A 16,449-nucleotide genomic window follows, 5' to 3' on the forward strand; every position below is an offset into this window, starting at 1 on the left:
TTTTTTGGCGCTTCCCTGGAGTTCGTCCGGTTCATGCGGAACTGAATAGTGTAATAGCGCCTGGGAAGGGTGTACAAGAGGCATCTGAGGCAGTTTCTAAACCCTGAATTTGGGAGAAAGTGACAGAATGGAGAAAAGGATGATCTTGATAAGGAGAGAATGAAAGCACAGCCTTGGCAGGGAATATGATGCATGGTGGAGCCAAGGTGGGAGTGGGGAGGGTGGTCAGGATCCCTCCAGACCTCTGTCACCCTCAGGGCCTCAATCTCAGCTACCATCTGTCATCTGGGACCATCTGTCTCCACTTTCAATTCAGGAATTTTGTACACTATTACATTTTGGTTATTTGTGAGTCATGTCCATGTCCTATGAAGAGAATTCAGAGGTGGAGATATAATGAAACAAATAGAAATGATACTAGAACCCTTAAGGAAAGAATGAAATGATCAAGAAGGATGGTGTAAAATGGGAAGGGAATTTAACATAAAACTCATGGTTGGAGGAAAGCAAGAATCCACTAAATACCAGTCCAAATTAGCCCAGCTGTTAGCAGAAAACCCTACCGCACAGAAGCAGAGCCGAGGTTGGAAAGCGGGGAGTGAGTGCTAGGCCGTGACCACAAGCTATTGTCGCAGGAAGTTTGGCGGTGACAGGAGGAAAAGGGCAGGTGTTTAAGGGGGCGGTGCGGTATCAGGAATGCTGTCTTTGTGTTGAAGGAGAGAAGAATCTCTGTCATATTGAAAGAAAGGAGTGAACAGAGAGGGAAAAAGAAAAGTTGCCAAGAGAAAGATTGAAAAATAAAGCCAGATCTTGGAGAAGTTGTGGGGGAATGCAAAGGGAACAGGTTTCCTTTTTAAAAGGGTGATGAGAAGACCTAATTACACTTTATTATTTAAACAGAAATAAAGGAAAAAGAAATGAGTAAGGACCTAAAAATTTCTAGGTGTGAAGGGCAATTGTGGGATGGCTTCAAATTTATCAGAGAAGGCAGGATCCAAGTCTTCCCATGTGTATGTGTGTGTGTTGTGGGGACAGACAAGGCAAGGGAGAGGTAGCTGTGGACAAAGATGTTTGGGTTTGGAGATCTTGGCCATGAAATCATTGAGAGCAGTGACGTGAATGATGGCTGAGGTGGGGAACCCTATCTTTGGAATTGGCATCATCAAGGAATGTGGGGATATTTGTATTTTAAAGTGAATAAAGATAAAAACTGTGATTGATAAAAGGACGGGGAGTTGAGTGTTAGAAAGGGAGGCCTGGGAACAAAACTGTCTCTAAAAGCAGGTGGCCTAGATTTTAGATAAGAAGGCTTCTAAGTGATAATGGAGGACAACAGTACCTCTACTTGTTTAAGTGGTTTCTTTCCATTCTTTTTATCTCCTTGAGACCTTTCTGCTATAAATTTGCTACTTCTCTTTATATATGGCACACTGTTTTACCTCCTTTTTAATAGCAATATTGTTTATTATAAATATTAAAATTCATTAGATTTAACATGAACAAAAAAACTTCTAATACAGTAGTTTTATTTTTTAATTACATTCTATTGATTATGCTATTGCATTTGTCCCAATTTCCCCCCTTTGCCACCACTCTACCCAGCACCCCTCCCCCCCGACCATCCCCCACCATTGTTCATGTCCACGTGTCATGCATATAAGTTTTTCAGCTGTTCCACTTCCTATACTGTATTTTATTTGCCCATGGCTATACTGTAACAACCTATTTGTACTTCTTAATCCCCTCACCTCTCTACCCATTCCCCACAATACCTTTCCATCTCTCAACCATCAAAATGCTCTCTGTATCCATGATACTGTCTCTGTTCTTCTTGTTCGTTAGTTTATTACATTCAATTGTTGATAGATTTTTTTTTTTGCCATTTTATTGTTCATAGTTTTGATCTTCTTCCTCTTAAATAAGTCCCTTTAACATTTCATACAATAATGGTTTAGTGATGATGAACTCCTTTAGTTTTTTCTTGTCTGAGAAGCTCTTTATCTGCCCTTGGATTCTAAATGATATTTTTGCTGTGTAGAGCAATCTTGGCTTTATGTCTCTGCTTTGCATGACTTTGAATATTTCTTGCCAATCCCTTCTAGCCTGCAAAGTTTCTTTTGAGAAGTCAGTTGGCAGTCTTATGGGGATCCCCATGTAGGTAACTAACTTCTTTTCTCTTGCTGCTTTTAAGATTTTCCCTTTACCTTTTACCTTTGGCATTTGATTTGATGATGTGTCTTGGAGTGGGCCTCTTTGCATCCATCTTGTTTGGGACTCTGTGCTTCCTGAACTTGCATGTCTATTTCTTTCACCAAATTAGGGAAGTTTTTTTTCATCATTTTTTCAAATAGATTTCCAATTTCTTGCTCTTTTTCTTCTCTTTATGGCACCCCCATGATGCAAATATTGAGCCTCTTGGAGTTGTCCCAGAAGCTGCTTACACTATCCTCACTTTTTGGATTCTTTTTTCTTCTTGTTCTGATTGGATGTCTTTTGCTTCCTATGTTCCAAATCATTGATTTGATAATCAGCTTCATCCACTTTACTATTGTTTCCCTGTAAATTGTTCTTTATTTCAATTAGTGTAGCTTTCATTCTTTCCTGGATCTTTTTTATACTCTTGAGGTCCTCACTGAGTTCCTTGAGCATCCTTATAACCAGTGTTTTAAACTCTGCATCTGATAGATTGCTTATCTGTATCTCATTTAGCACTTTTTCTGCAGTTTTGATCTGTTTTTTCATCTGGGCCATGTTTCTTTGTCTCCTCCTTTTGGCAGCCTCCCCGTGTTTGTTTCTCTGTATTAGGCAGAGCTGTTTTGACTCCATGTCTTGGTATTATGGCCTAATGTAGTAGGTGTCCTGTAGGATCCAGTGGCACAGTCTTCTCTATCAGTGCAGGTGGGTACTCAAGATGCACACTTTGTGTGGGCTGAATACACCACCCTCTTGTAGTTGAGCCTTGGTTGCTGTTGTCAGATCAGTGGGAGGTATTTACCCAGGCCAGTCATCTACAAGGATGGGCTGTGACCATGGACCACCAACCTCCATCCTCTGTGGAAGATCAGCTGTGCAGGGGCAGGGTGGTGGTGCTCCAGAATGTTCTGTAGCTGTCCACTAGGTGTGCTGGCTCTGGGGTGTCCCAGGTGGTACAGGCCAAGGTCAGTCTTGTCCTGTGTTTTACCCGGGGTCACCCTGCCTGAGCTATAAAGCAATCTGAGAAGGCTGCTACTTGTGCTGGGCTTGGAGATTCCTAGGCAAAACCAAGCTGTGAATGTAGACTGGCTGCTGTTAGCGCCAGACCTGGGACTCACTGAGGCTAGCTGTTGCTTAATCAACAGGATTTAGGAAATTGTGAAGCAGTCAAGACCAGCTATTCATATGGAAAAGTGGCTTGCTTGGGCCTGTAAGATGGTTGGTGTGGAGTCTCTGGGGATCTCCAAGGAGGGTTAAACAGTGTTAGCCAGGTTGAAGGAGTCTCATATATGGCACCAGCTTGCCAGCTCTGTAGGGAAAGGGTTTAGAAAATGGACAGTGGCCTATGCTCACCGTTATACCAGGCCCTTCAATTTCTCCCTGTATACCACTGGTGCCTTTCAAGCAGCCACTCTAGTTTTGGAGCTCAGAGAAAGTGAATATTAGTAGGTGATTCCATGTGTGGGTTCTTTAAGAGGAACTGCTTGGCATTACAGAAGTTTCTTCCACTGAGTCAATCTCCACTGGCTTTTGCAGCCAGAAGTTCTGAGTACTTATTTTCCTGGCACTGGAAACCTGGGCAGGGGTACGTGGGCTCGTGTGGGGCTGGGACTCCTCAGTTCCAAGATATTTCCCCCAAAGTTTTATCCACCATGCATGGGTATGGGGCCAGCCCATTCTGCATCTCTGCCAGTCCTACCAGTCTGGACAGATGTGGTTTCTTTCATTCTGTAGTTGTTGGACTTCCCTTCAACTCAATTTCTGACAGTTCTGAGTGATGGTTGTTCTATATTTTAGTTTTGATTTTGATGTGATTGTGCAAAGAAGTGAGCCATGTCTGCCTATGCTGCTGCCATGTTGACAAGAAGTTCCTCTTTTTTTAAAAAAACAAATTTTTAGAGCAGTTTTAGGTTCACAGTGAAATTGAGAGGAAGGTACAGAGATATCGCATATATCCCAACTGTCACACAGGCAGCACCTCCCCCTTTAGAGGTACATTTGTTATAATTGATGAACCTACACTGACATGGCATAATTAACCAAAGTCGATAGCTTACATTAGGGTTCACTCTTTGTGTCGTATATTCTCTGGGTTTGGAAAAATTTATAATGACATGTATCCACCATTATACACATACACAGTAGTTTCACTGCCTTAAAAATCCTCTGTATGGCATACATTTCTTATTCCAAAAATTTAAGTTCCCACTTTGGCAGCAAAAGCTACATCCTTTACCCTTTAGAAACTCAATGTGGTACCTGTTGAGAATAGTCTGGCCCCAGAAGGGAGCAAACAGCCTACAAATGTCCCCTGGAGGAACAGCAGGTCATTTAGGACAAGGTCCCTACCAGAGGTTTGTATCTGGACTGTCTGCCATGTCTTCCTGGAATTGGTGAGGCTACGCTGGGCCACCACCTTTGCTGAGTGCCCTCCCCAGTGGAGCGCGGTGTAAGCACTGGGGAGACAGGCAATTGTGAAGAGGAAAGGAAGGGAAGGGAAGGTGATGAGCACAGTCATTCTGAGTTGGGTTCCTCCAGGGAGGATAATCCCTAGACCAGGGCGAGTCACCCTATGAATGTGAGACCTGAGGCAGCCAAAGTGAGGAAGAACGGGGATGGAGGTGGAAGACAGCACCCGGCAGGGTGGAAGAAGGCTGAGGTCCCTGCAGTGAGCCAGCCAGCCTGCCTCATCATGTGCTTTTTTTTTTGGCATGTGGGCTTCTGATAATTTTAGCGCCCCATAGCAAAAGCAGTTATTTCCGAGAACATCACTGTTACTAGGTTCCTTTTCTACTTGAAGGGATTTGGCTTGTTTCTCCACCCCCATGGCTCTCTCTACCTGGTTATGGTCCCTCTTTCTATGATCAGCAGCCCTGAAATCACAGAGGGACTCCTTGAAGAAACTGAGGCCCAGTCACAGGCCAAGACAAGCCAAGAGGACACTCACCAGGATGAACTCAATGGACCTGGGAACAAGGGATAACACTGTCACTTTTCCAGATGAAAGAAAGCTCGCAGGTTAAGCAACCAGGGGGCGAACAGCTTCTAAGAATTGGAGGTAGAATCTCAAACAAGGGCTGAGTCACAGGACGACAGTCTTTCTTTGTACCACCAAACTGTTACTTTGGTGCAGTGACCCACCAATCTCAGAAGAGGGTCCCAAGCTAATTGGAGCTCTGTTCCCCAAACACCACCTGCAGGTGTCTTTCCATTGCTTCACTATGCTGATGTCATAAGCTTACTAAGATGTGGGGCTCAGACAGAATTTTGCTGGGATAGGCAAGAAACAGGGGATCTTTGGAGCATAGTTTGATGTATTTTACATTTTGATGTGTAATTTATAAAGGACACTTTTAATTACGTTAGAATTTTTTAATCTTTTATTCTGAAATGATTTAAAACCAGCTGAGAAGTTGAAAGAATAATACTGCCAATTCTCTTATTTCCTTTACCAAACTCAATTTCTAATAGTTTGCATATATGTAAATATTTATATTATGTTTATACAAATGTATATTTGTATTATATTTATATTATAGTATAAATATATTTATATATAAAATATCCCATTAAAATAGTATTTATCTTGACTATTGAATTTTTGGCATCCCTGAATCAAGTGCCTCCCTCTCCCCTCCCTACTCCTGGCCCTGCCTCTGAGAGCTGCAGACTCTCACTAGGCCCAGAGGCACCAAGTCTACATTGGATGGAACCTTGTTCCTGCTAATCCCTTCTCCTCCTAGGCTAGTCTCATTAGGTGGAAAAGGAGGTGAGCAATGGAGAGAAAAGCCAGCCAAGCTTCTCATCTCTTCTCCTTTAGGCTTCCAACCCTAAAGCAGGCCTTCGCCACGGGAGGGTTAAAGCTTTCAGTGTGAACTGAGTTTGGAGATATTTCTGTCTGTTTGGACATTTTGTTTACTGAAATGAGGTTCTGTCTTTGCCTGAACGTATGTGAGCTGCTTACCACTTGGAGAAAAACCTTGCTGCCCGGCTGTGGGGCGTGGCCTCCTCTGTCGGCCTCCTACCACTGGGTTCTCCTGGCTCCACCTCAGCTCCAGAGAGCTCAGTCTTTCTCAGTGGCCCCTGCCAGACACTGGGGCAATGGCACAGGACCTTCACCATTTTCAGCTAACCCAGAACTCCTCAAAGGGGCAGTCTTTGCTGCAGAGATTCCCACAGGGGTGGACACACCTAGTCAGATCACAGGCCCTTATCTCTCACCCCTCCTCTGTGCTCACACTGATCCAGACACACTGGCCTCTTGGGTGTTTCTCTAGCACCCCAGGTACACTTCCACCTCAGGGCCTTTGTGCTTGCTGTTCTCCTCCTGGAATTCTTTGCCTTCAGTGTCTCTGTGGCTTGCTGCCTCATTCAGCTCTTCTTCACTGAGCCCTTTTCTGAGCGCTCTTCTAACAAATGACAATGCCCTTCCCCCAAGCCCCGCACTTTGTATTGCCCATTGCTGCTTTATTTTGTTCCTCCACACTTAGGTCTCTAACTTTTTCTATTCAAATTTAAGCTTCACAAGGAAAGGAGCTTTGCTTATTTTGTTTCTGGTTTTTCCAGCTACAAAAACTTGGCCTAGAGCACAGTAAGCATCCGATAATTACCAGTACATAAAGTTCTGCAATAGTACCAGAAGTCCAGATGTTCCAAAACATCAAAACTGATTATAATTTAAATTTCCTACTCAGGTATATGTCTTTGTGTAGACACTGTCGCATAAACCACAGTTCTTCATACACTCTGTGTTTATAGACCCACTTGACATAAATACTTTTATTAAACATATGGTCAGTGAATGCACCAAGTGAGCACTTAGAAAATTTGCACTGTGACAATTCACAGTACCGATTTTCCATTTGGAAAGTAATATTGTTTGTCTTGTATCTATGATCTCAACTCACAGAGTGTTTTCGTTTCTTCATGGACACCAAATGTTCAATTTGGATCTTCAAACCCTTTTGTTTATTTTCTTCCCAAATTAGTTCAAAATCTGAAAATTTGTTACAAGTTTTTCTTTTCTTTCTCTCTTCTTTTTTCTTAGTTTTTTTCAGTAGTCTATATATTTATACCCTGAAAACACTCAAGGCTATCACATGTGAAATAGTGTTATAGAGACCACTGATCTGATTCAGAAGATTGAAAATACTGTTGAGGAACCATTGTGTCAGGCAATGTTCTTATTCTATAGATTGACTTTATCTGTCATTCTCATTCTTATTCTAAGCATTCAAAATTATGTAATGTACTATTTATTATATAATATATGAAGGTATGCTAGCTTTAAAAGTGTTTTACTAAATTTTCAAATATATATAAAGTAGATAGGCTAGTATAAGAAATGCATGTACCCATCACTCAGCTTTCATAATTATCATCTTTTGGCTAATCCTGTTTCATTTCTGTCCTATGGGCACTTTCTGTCCCCCAGATTATTTTGAGAAAAATTCCAGACAGCACATTACTTTACCTGTAAATATTTAAGTCTATATATGTAAAGGACAGGGCTTCTTTAAAAAGTAATTATAAACTTTTAAACAAATTCTATTTCTGAAGGTCAAAGAGAAATTATCAGTTGTAAAATTTTGACATTGGGAAAAAAAATCACTTCATTACTGGATGTCTATTTGTTACCTACACGAAGATTCTTTTTTTCTTTTTTTTTTTTTTGGACAAGCAAAATTGTGAATATACCATACAATGTTTGACTAGAGATGTCTAGTCCATCTATGAAAATAAAAACATAGATACATCAGAGATATAGAATTTTTGTGCTTTCCTTCCATCAATTTTTTTATTTTACCCAAGGTGCCCGAAATATCTCACATCTCAAACATCCTTTTCTACTTAGATTATGCACAGGCCTGAGGAAAAACACAGTAGGGGAGTGAACCAACAAGGTCTCCCTTGGTTCACTGCTGTTTCTTTCCCCAGCTCCTGTATCATGTGCCTGATATACAGTGCAGACTCAATAAATATTTGTTCAATGAATGAATTACTTTAGAAATGTAAGGTAAGGACTGCTTATCATAATCCCAACTTTTTCATAAAAAGTCCAGTCTACTTGAGGGTAGCCACGTGGCTAGAGCTAACCAGGTGTCCACTGGGTCAAATGCTATCCTAGACACTTTCCCCCGCCGCTTCCTCCTTTCTCTTTATTCCCTCCTCTCTTTTCGGTCAGCATTCTCATAATTCATATTACCTCATTTACATTGTCTAGTCTTTGGAGATCTTTAATATATTGTCTGACTTCATGTTTTACTTTCATTTCCTTTATAAAAACATAGGCTGATTTGAAAAGAAAGAAATTGCTTTTAACCAAAGACTGTGCTGGGAGTTTGTCCGAGAAACATAGTGATGATTACACCCCCTGATGGGTAGGTAGCTTCCTAGGGGGGAAAATTAGTTCATAGGAACCAAAATATCAGCTGTGAAGTTTCTTCCAGGCATCTTCCTTCTCTCTAGGGAAATGATACTGACTAATTTGTATTGGTGAAATCCTGAAGCAAATCAGGAAAGGGGGCAGCCCCAAACTTGACTACAACAAACTAAATATATCTTTCAAGGCTGACTAAGCAGCTATGATCTGATCTGTGACATACAGTAGTTTAGAACTTAGGGATAGCTACAATGTGTTTCTCTTATTCTGTAAGTGTTATATGATACATAATGACTGTCAGCTCAATTGTGATATAGAGAAGCCTCTGCAGTTCAAATTTCTGACCCATTGAAGTCTGAGGTACTCTGAACCTACCCTAAAAAGATGAGTTTGTAGGAAGTCATGGATCCATTGTAAAATGCAGATTCCTAGAAAGTTATAGACATAAATAAGTAATAGAAACTGATGCTAATTCAGGAGGAGATACTAGATCATTTGTGCGGGTTTCTATATAAGTAGTTTAGTCAGTAATTCAGAAAGACAGTTTTTAAGAACTAATTTACAATTTTTCTTATGAATGTTGCCAATGGATTTCTAGATCTTTAAAGACTTGTAGTACATCTAGCCAGCTACCTTATATTATTCATGAGAAAACTCAAATATGGGTTTTAGGGTAAATGATTTGGCCAAGTGACTAAGCTAATTAGAAGCCACGCCATGGAATAAAATAGAGGTCTTTTGACTTGGAAAATCTAGTGTCCTCATTTTAAGTTTGGTTCTATATATGACTATCTCTTACTTGAATTGTAACTATTCTACATTATCAAATTGAGTGTATATCTTATTAAATTCAAAAGGAATGTATAAAAATGTTAATATTTCCTGAAATAAGGCATTCTCATTTCATAGTAGTAAAGACCTACAATAATCCATGGAGAAAGCTAAACCTCATGACTATTAAAAGCAGAGGGAATATAATTTGCATTTCCATCTCTCAAAGTTTTCAGAATAATGCTCGCTACCTGAGAAGGGTAATGTGATGGCTTTGTGTCAGCATAGTTAGTCTGAACTACATTCTTAGTTTACCAGCATTCCCTTTCTAGTACATTTCTGGATAGAGTGGGCTACAGGGGTATTCTTCCATGAAAGTTAGAAGATGGAAAGAGGTAGTGGACATTTTGTAATATAAACACAGCATCTCCCAATTATTCAAATAAATACTAATTTAGGTGCAGCTATGAAGGGAGTAGACAGACATAAAGTCCCAACTGAATTAATTTTGAGTTAACCAAAAAAGGGACAGTTCCCTGACGTGTGTGACTCAGTTGGCTGGTTGTTGTCCTGGTTCAATCCCTGGTCAAGATACATGCCTGTGCTGTGGGTTTGGTCCCTCCATCAGGGCACATACGGGAGGCAACTGATCGGTGTTTCTCTCTCACACGTCTATTTCTCTCCTCCTCTTTCTCTCTCCCTTACCCTCTCTCTAAAAATAAATAAACAAAATCTTAAAAAAAAAAAAAAGTGGGGAGGGACATCATCCTGGTTTGGTCCAACTTAGTCAAGTGCAAGCTTTTTGAAAAGTGATTAGGCCCTCCCTAAGCTCAGAGACTCCAAGCTCTAGGTTAAGCACAAGTTAAAATTTCAGCTGGCTAGTTCCGTTTCCTTCCTGGCCATCTGTCCTGTGGATCTGGGGGTTGCTTAGACAGCCCCACAATTGTGTAAGTCAATACTCTTTATATATTCACACACATCCTACTGGTTCTGCATCTCTTGTTAAACCCTGATGGACACAAGCAATTTCCATAATTTACATGTTAGCCAGAATACTCTTTATCCCTTCTCCATTTATGGGTCTGTTTATTCAAATGCTTATTTGTTTTCTCCTTTGCTATTTCTGGAGCAAATTAACCCTGAGTTGTCTTATGATACTCAGCATTCTAACTGTACAATAAATATCCTAACACTGTTATGTCTAAAAATCATGGGAATCCAGCCCATGTTATTTAGTGGTTCCCATTTAGGCAGCCTTATAATTAATATTAATATTTTCTAGCAAATGGGATCTGGTCATTAGTTGAATAATTCCCTTTTAGCCTGGGGTCTCTCTTGTGTGGTCTCCTCTACTTTAAACTATCACCCTTTCTGCTGCCTGTTGGGTTTTGCTAACATGTACATTTTGCTAACATGTAAATGTGATTCCCTGGCTTGAAAGAGCATCAATTATTCTCGAGTTCTCACTGGGCAAAATATAAGCCTCAATGGTACATACTCTCACTCATTTTTAATCTCCCTGCTTTCCTAGTTTCATCTCCTTTTTGCCCCTTATACCTTCACATTAAAGTCCTTGCACTTCTCCAAGTATGCCTCTCTCTCAGCCAAGGAACTGATTCTCTCTGGAAGAAACCAGCAACTGCTAACAGGCAAGTTTGTGAGCCAAACTGCCATCAGAAAGGTAAACACCAAAATAAACACCCTTCTGAGAAGTCTTCAATATAACCTGCATGAAATTTAAACATGGTCCTTAGACATCAACAAAATGTTTTATGCACCACAACTTTCTGCTTACTTTTACTTCTCAAAAAAGTTGTTACCCATTACCGTTCACATCCAGAGACCGTTCTCTTCACTGTGGCAATCCCTCTCCTCCCACCTCCTCCACTGTCATCGGCCATTACTTTCCTCCCGTTTTCCTGATTTGTTATCTTGTATTTCCCTTGAACGAAAATATGTATTTGCCTCATCTTTAACCCTGGAGTTGCTCTCTCACAATAATTCTTTTCCCCATGTACAATAGTTTCAACCCATCCCATGCTACTGACATGCCTCCGGTCGTGGCCCCCTGGCCCCCATTGTAGATGCCTCAACCTTCTCTTGACTCCTTCCCCCCAGATTCGCTGAGCAAAGCCAAGAATGCTTTCTCTCACGTCTTTTTAAATGATGTCATTCTTCCCTCAGGAATTTACCAACAGCTACTACTCGGTCATTCCCCAAATCCAAGTTTCTCATTTCCCGTTGCTTTAAATTAGAGCTCCTAGTCATGAGTTTGAGGCTAGTAACTGATTGCTCCTTCTATGGCACTTCTTTGCTTAACTACGTAGACTAGATGTCTGATCTAGCCAGGAAATTCCACTTACCTCTCCTTGTCACTTGACACCTATTCTTGTTCTGCCAAGCCCTCTACAACCATCCCCTCATCCCCCACCAGCCAGCCGTTCCATCTGTCTGTCCTTTTCCTTCATCAAACACTTGTCATAAATCATCTTTCTCATAAAGCATTCCCAGGGTACATTTCAGCAATCTCCTTGGCCCTTGTATAAATACAAACCATTTGTAGACATCAGAAATTGACCCTGAACAATTTCAGAAAATTATGTACAACCATGCGAGTTTCATGGGGAAATGAGCCAGACTTTTGTTTCCCAAGTGCCTTTCACAGAATGAAACACGCAGGCCAAAATGGCATTTCAGAACCTTGTTTGTTAAGACCCAGGTATCAGTATAATAAGGCACACCACTAGATACAGGACAAATTCAATATTTATTTCAAATAATAAAACTGTTTTTATGCACTTTGCATCTTCCTACATAAAATAAGGAATCTGTACACTTTCCTTAAACCAGTGTTCAATTCCCTCCTGCTTTTGGGCTGAGGTAAGACTTCCTATTGAAGAGTTAACTTTCATTAAGGAGTGAGGAGGGGTAGACCTGGAGAAAGGAAGAGGAGGAAGAGGTGGTAGGTTTCAGATTTATCAAAAATGAGACCAGCCTTGGCTGGTGTGGCTCGGTGGGATTGAGTGCCGGCCTGCAAATGAAAGGGTTGCCAGTTAGATTCCCCGTCAGGGCACATGCCTGGGTTGCAGGCCAAGTCCCCAGTAGGGGGTACACAGGAGGCAACCATGCATTGATGTTTCTCTCCCTCCTTTTTTCCCTTCCTTCCCCTCTCTCTAAAAATAAAATAAATAAAATCTTAAAAAACAAAATGGGACCAGTTAGCTGAAAGGAAATGCTACCAATTACTTCTCCCAGCTCCTGGATCTCCAGGTTTAAACTCTGTGATCCACTGCTCTGTCCCAAATACAGGACACCATGGGCACTGCAAGGGTTAGGGTGAAGCTGAACAGAATGTTTGCTCCAAGGAAGACTTCAATTTTCCTGCATTTCAGTCTTTTGTTGTTATTCAAAGTTGACTAGAATTTATGGCGTTACGGTTACCTCTCTGCACAGCTGTTCTTTTTTTTTTTTTTATTACCACCATAGATTCATTCACAAGGAAGAAGGAAGTCTATTATTTTACATAGTTTCTTTAAATCTGAAAAACCAGAAAACAAGCCTGAAGTCATTACAAAAATACATAAATTCAATCAAAACACCTTAGTCAGGAAAAGTTGATCAGACCCTGTCAGCCAAGCAAGCTTAGCCCAGTCCCTGCTCAGAAAGACCCCCTACAGAAGAACTAATAGTATCTACAGTTTAAAGTCAAACTGAGCAAAAGTCAGTCATGAAGCTCTCTAAGAGCAGGGGCGAAGAAGAATTAATGGTGTACTATGGAGAGTTTCACTGGAAAGTAAAAACCCTTTCTCAGAAAGGAATCCCAGCAAAATAGTTGCAGAGGGGCCTAGTTTTTAGGCAAATGTTCTACTTGAAATAAAAGAGCAGAAAATTCTTTTGGTTTCTAATAAAAGCAATTGATTTTAATAATAAAATTCTGTGTTTAGATTTTTCTGCAATAATATAAAATGCTCAGGGGAACTGACTTCAACTGCTTGATGTTAATACTCCTAAGCATAATTTCCCATGTCCCAGCATTGAGAACAAAATGACATGGAGGTGAACATAATGGTGAGAGCTACCTGTGGGTTTCCATTTCCGTCAGTCCTCACTGCCCCCGAAGCCCACAGTGACCTTTGTGGCCTCTGGCGCACTGGCCAAGGTCCCAGCAAGGCACCCCACACCCAGTTTCCTGGAGGCCCCCCAATGCCAGCTGCTGCAGCACAAATGTCAATCCTGGAGCCCTGCTCTGCTGCCTGGTGGCCATCGCTGATAAGCTCACACTGCTGCCCTGAACCACCTGGGCTGTCCCTTACCTGTCTTGGGCTTTGTCACCACACTCATATCACTTCTCGGGGAACTTCTTTTTTGATGCTCATTATAAACTCATAGATTTAAATATAGCTGATGTGCTTCAATTTACTGCAGTTACTGTTTTCATTGATAGTCAAATGGAAGCTCCTGCAGGTGGGTTCCTGACTCCTTTTGACACAATCATAGTAGCTGTCAGTAGTGGTTTTCTTTTCAGGTGTGACCAGACAGTTAAGGTTTATCTTGAGCATTTCCTGATGCAGACCTCCAGGTATTTCTATACAAAGCCCGAGTTCTTAGGAAATTGTAATCTCTGTGTTAGGAATGCTCATTCATAATGGGTTGCTTTTTGTTTCCAGGCCTCTTCAGGGAACAAAACTAGGAGTTTAGAGATAGGTACATAAGATAGATAGATAGATAGATAGATAGATAGATAGTTAGAGGAGAGAGAGAGAGAGAGAGAGAGAGAGAGAGAGATGGATTAAACATCACAATTTTATACTAAGTTTTCCAATGCATATTCTAGCTCAGGACCACAGGGCTTTTATTTGATCTTGTCGATCTTACAGGTACATCTCCTTTCATACCCAAAATCCTAGTTCCCAACAACACCTACATAATTGCTTGTTTGTTTCTTCCTCCAAGATGTATACAATAGTCTCAGAGTAATAGCTACAATATAATTACTAAAAACATTTGAAGATTTTTTTTCTTGTTAGTGCTTCCTGTGTTCTAATGATATATCACTCTTGGGATCTATACTCATTTTCGAGGTTATAGTCACTTGAAATATGTACCATCAACTCAATACACAGTTAGGTTCAATTTTTCATTTTGTTTGTTTTAGTGATCATGTCTTAAAATTTCATTTATTAACAACATATCCTGGAGAGTTCATAGGAGTATTTAGAGATATTACTCTCCACTTTTTTAAAGCTGTATAATATTCTATTGTGTAGATGTAATCAAAGCTGATGGTCTCCTTTTGACTGAAATTTGAATTGTTTCTAATAAACAAATATTGCTCCAATTAATAGCCTTGTGTATATATCTTTCCATATTTTCCAGTTAATCTTTAGAATAGATTACATGGACAAAAAAGGGGGGTGGTTCTGGAAAAAGTAACCTTACAGTGTGATCTGATCATAAATTCCTAACTGGGCAGGTCATGGTGAGTAGTCACACCCCAGGTGTATAACTTCTTTACTAAAAGACTTGTCTCTGCTTTAAGCAAGTTCTTTCAATTGTTTCTGTTCATTTAGGTCAACACACCTTTGAAATAACCCTCAAGAGAGCACCTAAGCTTGTTAATTTTCCTATAATCCAACCCCACCTTACTTTTTCCCACATCCATGTAATTTTATGTTTCCTCCTTAATTTCAAATGTGACGGTGCCCTCGGTGGTCCTGGGATCTGTCTCTTGCTTCAACAGGATTTGGACAGGACAGACTTAGGGACACCCCTTCTTTCTAACTACCCTCCAATCTCTTTTCTAGCCACCACTTTGGAAACACCTTAGCCATCCTCAGCCTCCAACACCAGTCAACATCACTTATTTTACCCTAATTCTTCATTGCCGAACAACTACGACCTCCCAAATTCATCAGAATTACTCCACCGAGGTGGAGGCTGCAGTTAACCACCTGGCCAACCTGCATCTGTGGGCCTCCTACACCTACCTCTCTCTGGGATTCTATAGTGACCATGACGATGTGACTCTTCATGGCATGGGCCACTTATTCTGAGAGTTGATTGAAGAGAAGCATGGGGGCGCCCAGCATCTCTTAAAGCTGCAAAACCAGTGCGGTTACCACATTCTCTTCCAAGATGTGGTGAAGCCTTCCCAGGATGAGTGGGGCAAAACTCAGGATGCCATGGAAGCTATCTTGGCCTTGGAGAAGAACCTGGAACAGGCCCTTTTGGATCTGCATGCCCTGGGCTGTGTCCACACAGACCCTCATCTCTGTAACTTCCTGGAGAACCATTTTCCTGGATAAGGAGGTGAAACTCATCAAGAAGTGGGTAACCACCTGACTAACATCCACGGGCTGGCTTGCCAGAAGGTTGGGATGGGCAAGTATCTCTTCAAAAGGCTCCCCCTCAAGCACAACTAGAAAGCCTTGAAAGCCCAGAGGCTTTTCAGTTGCCCTTCCTCATTTCCCTGGTATCGGGCTTTTGCGTGAGCCTCTCCCTGAAACCATTAGAAACTCTTTTAACCACCCTGGAACCCTCTCCCACGCACTGGACCAAATGGCAAAAATAAAGATTTTTGCACAAAAAACATGCATAAAGGAAGCTGAAAAATAGTTTACCTGAGGAGCATCTGAGATCTTGCTTCCCAGCATAAGTTGTCACTTTGGGTCAATTAAAACTTTTACAAGAATTTGCTACAGATTTGGACATTTCTTATGCTGACAAATAGAAACTGGAATACTTGCCCTGGCTGGTGAGGCTCAGTGGATTGAGTGCTGGCCTGCAAACCAAAGGGTTGCCAGTTCAATTCCAAGTCAGGACACATGCCTGGGTTGTGGGCCAGGTCCCCAGTAGGGGGAGCATTAAAGGCAACCCCACACTGATGTTTCTCTCCCTCTCTTTCTCCTGCCTTCCCTTCTCTCTAAAAATAAACAAATTCTTTTTTAAAAAAGTATATATTTTAAAAAATTGGAATACTAAGTCAAAAACAGTCATGAAAATACTCTTTGACCTGAATAATCATGGAAGTACTCCTATGCTTTATGGGGAGAATGATATACAAAATTTATTCCCATTAGTCTTCCAGCCAAGATGGAGGTGTA

The 16,449-nt window shown here is 41.1% G+C and overlaps 1 pseudogene; it reads left to right on the forward strand.

The window, feature by feature from the left end:
• LOC129066916 (ferritin light chain-like) overlaps window positions 1–15,917 on the forward strand; it is a 38,154-nt pseudogene extending 22,237 nt beyond the window's left edge.
• The last annotated feature ends 532 nt before the right edge of the window (window positions 15,918–16,449 follow it).

The sequence above is a fragment of the Pteronotus mesoamericanus genome, unplaced genomic scaffold (assembly GCF_021234165.1).
Source record: "Pteronotus mesoamericanus isolate MK-2021 breed Mesoamerican mustached bat unplaced genomic scaffold, CSHL_Meso_final contig_20, whole genome shotgun sequence".
NCBI lineage: Eukaryota > Metazoa > Chordata > Mammalia > Chiroptera > Mormoopidae > Pteronotus > Pteronotus mesoamericanus.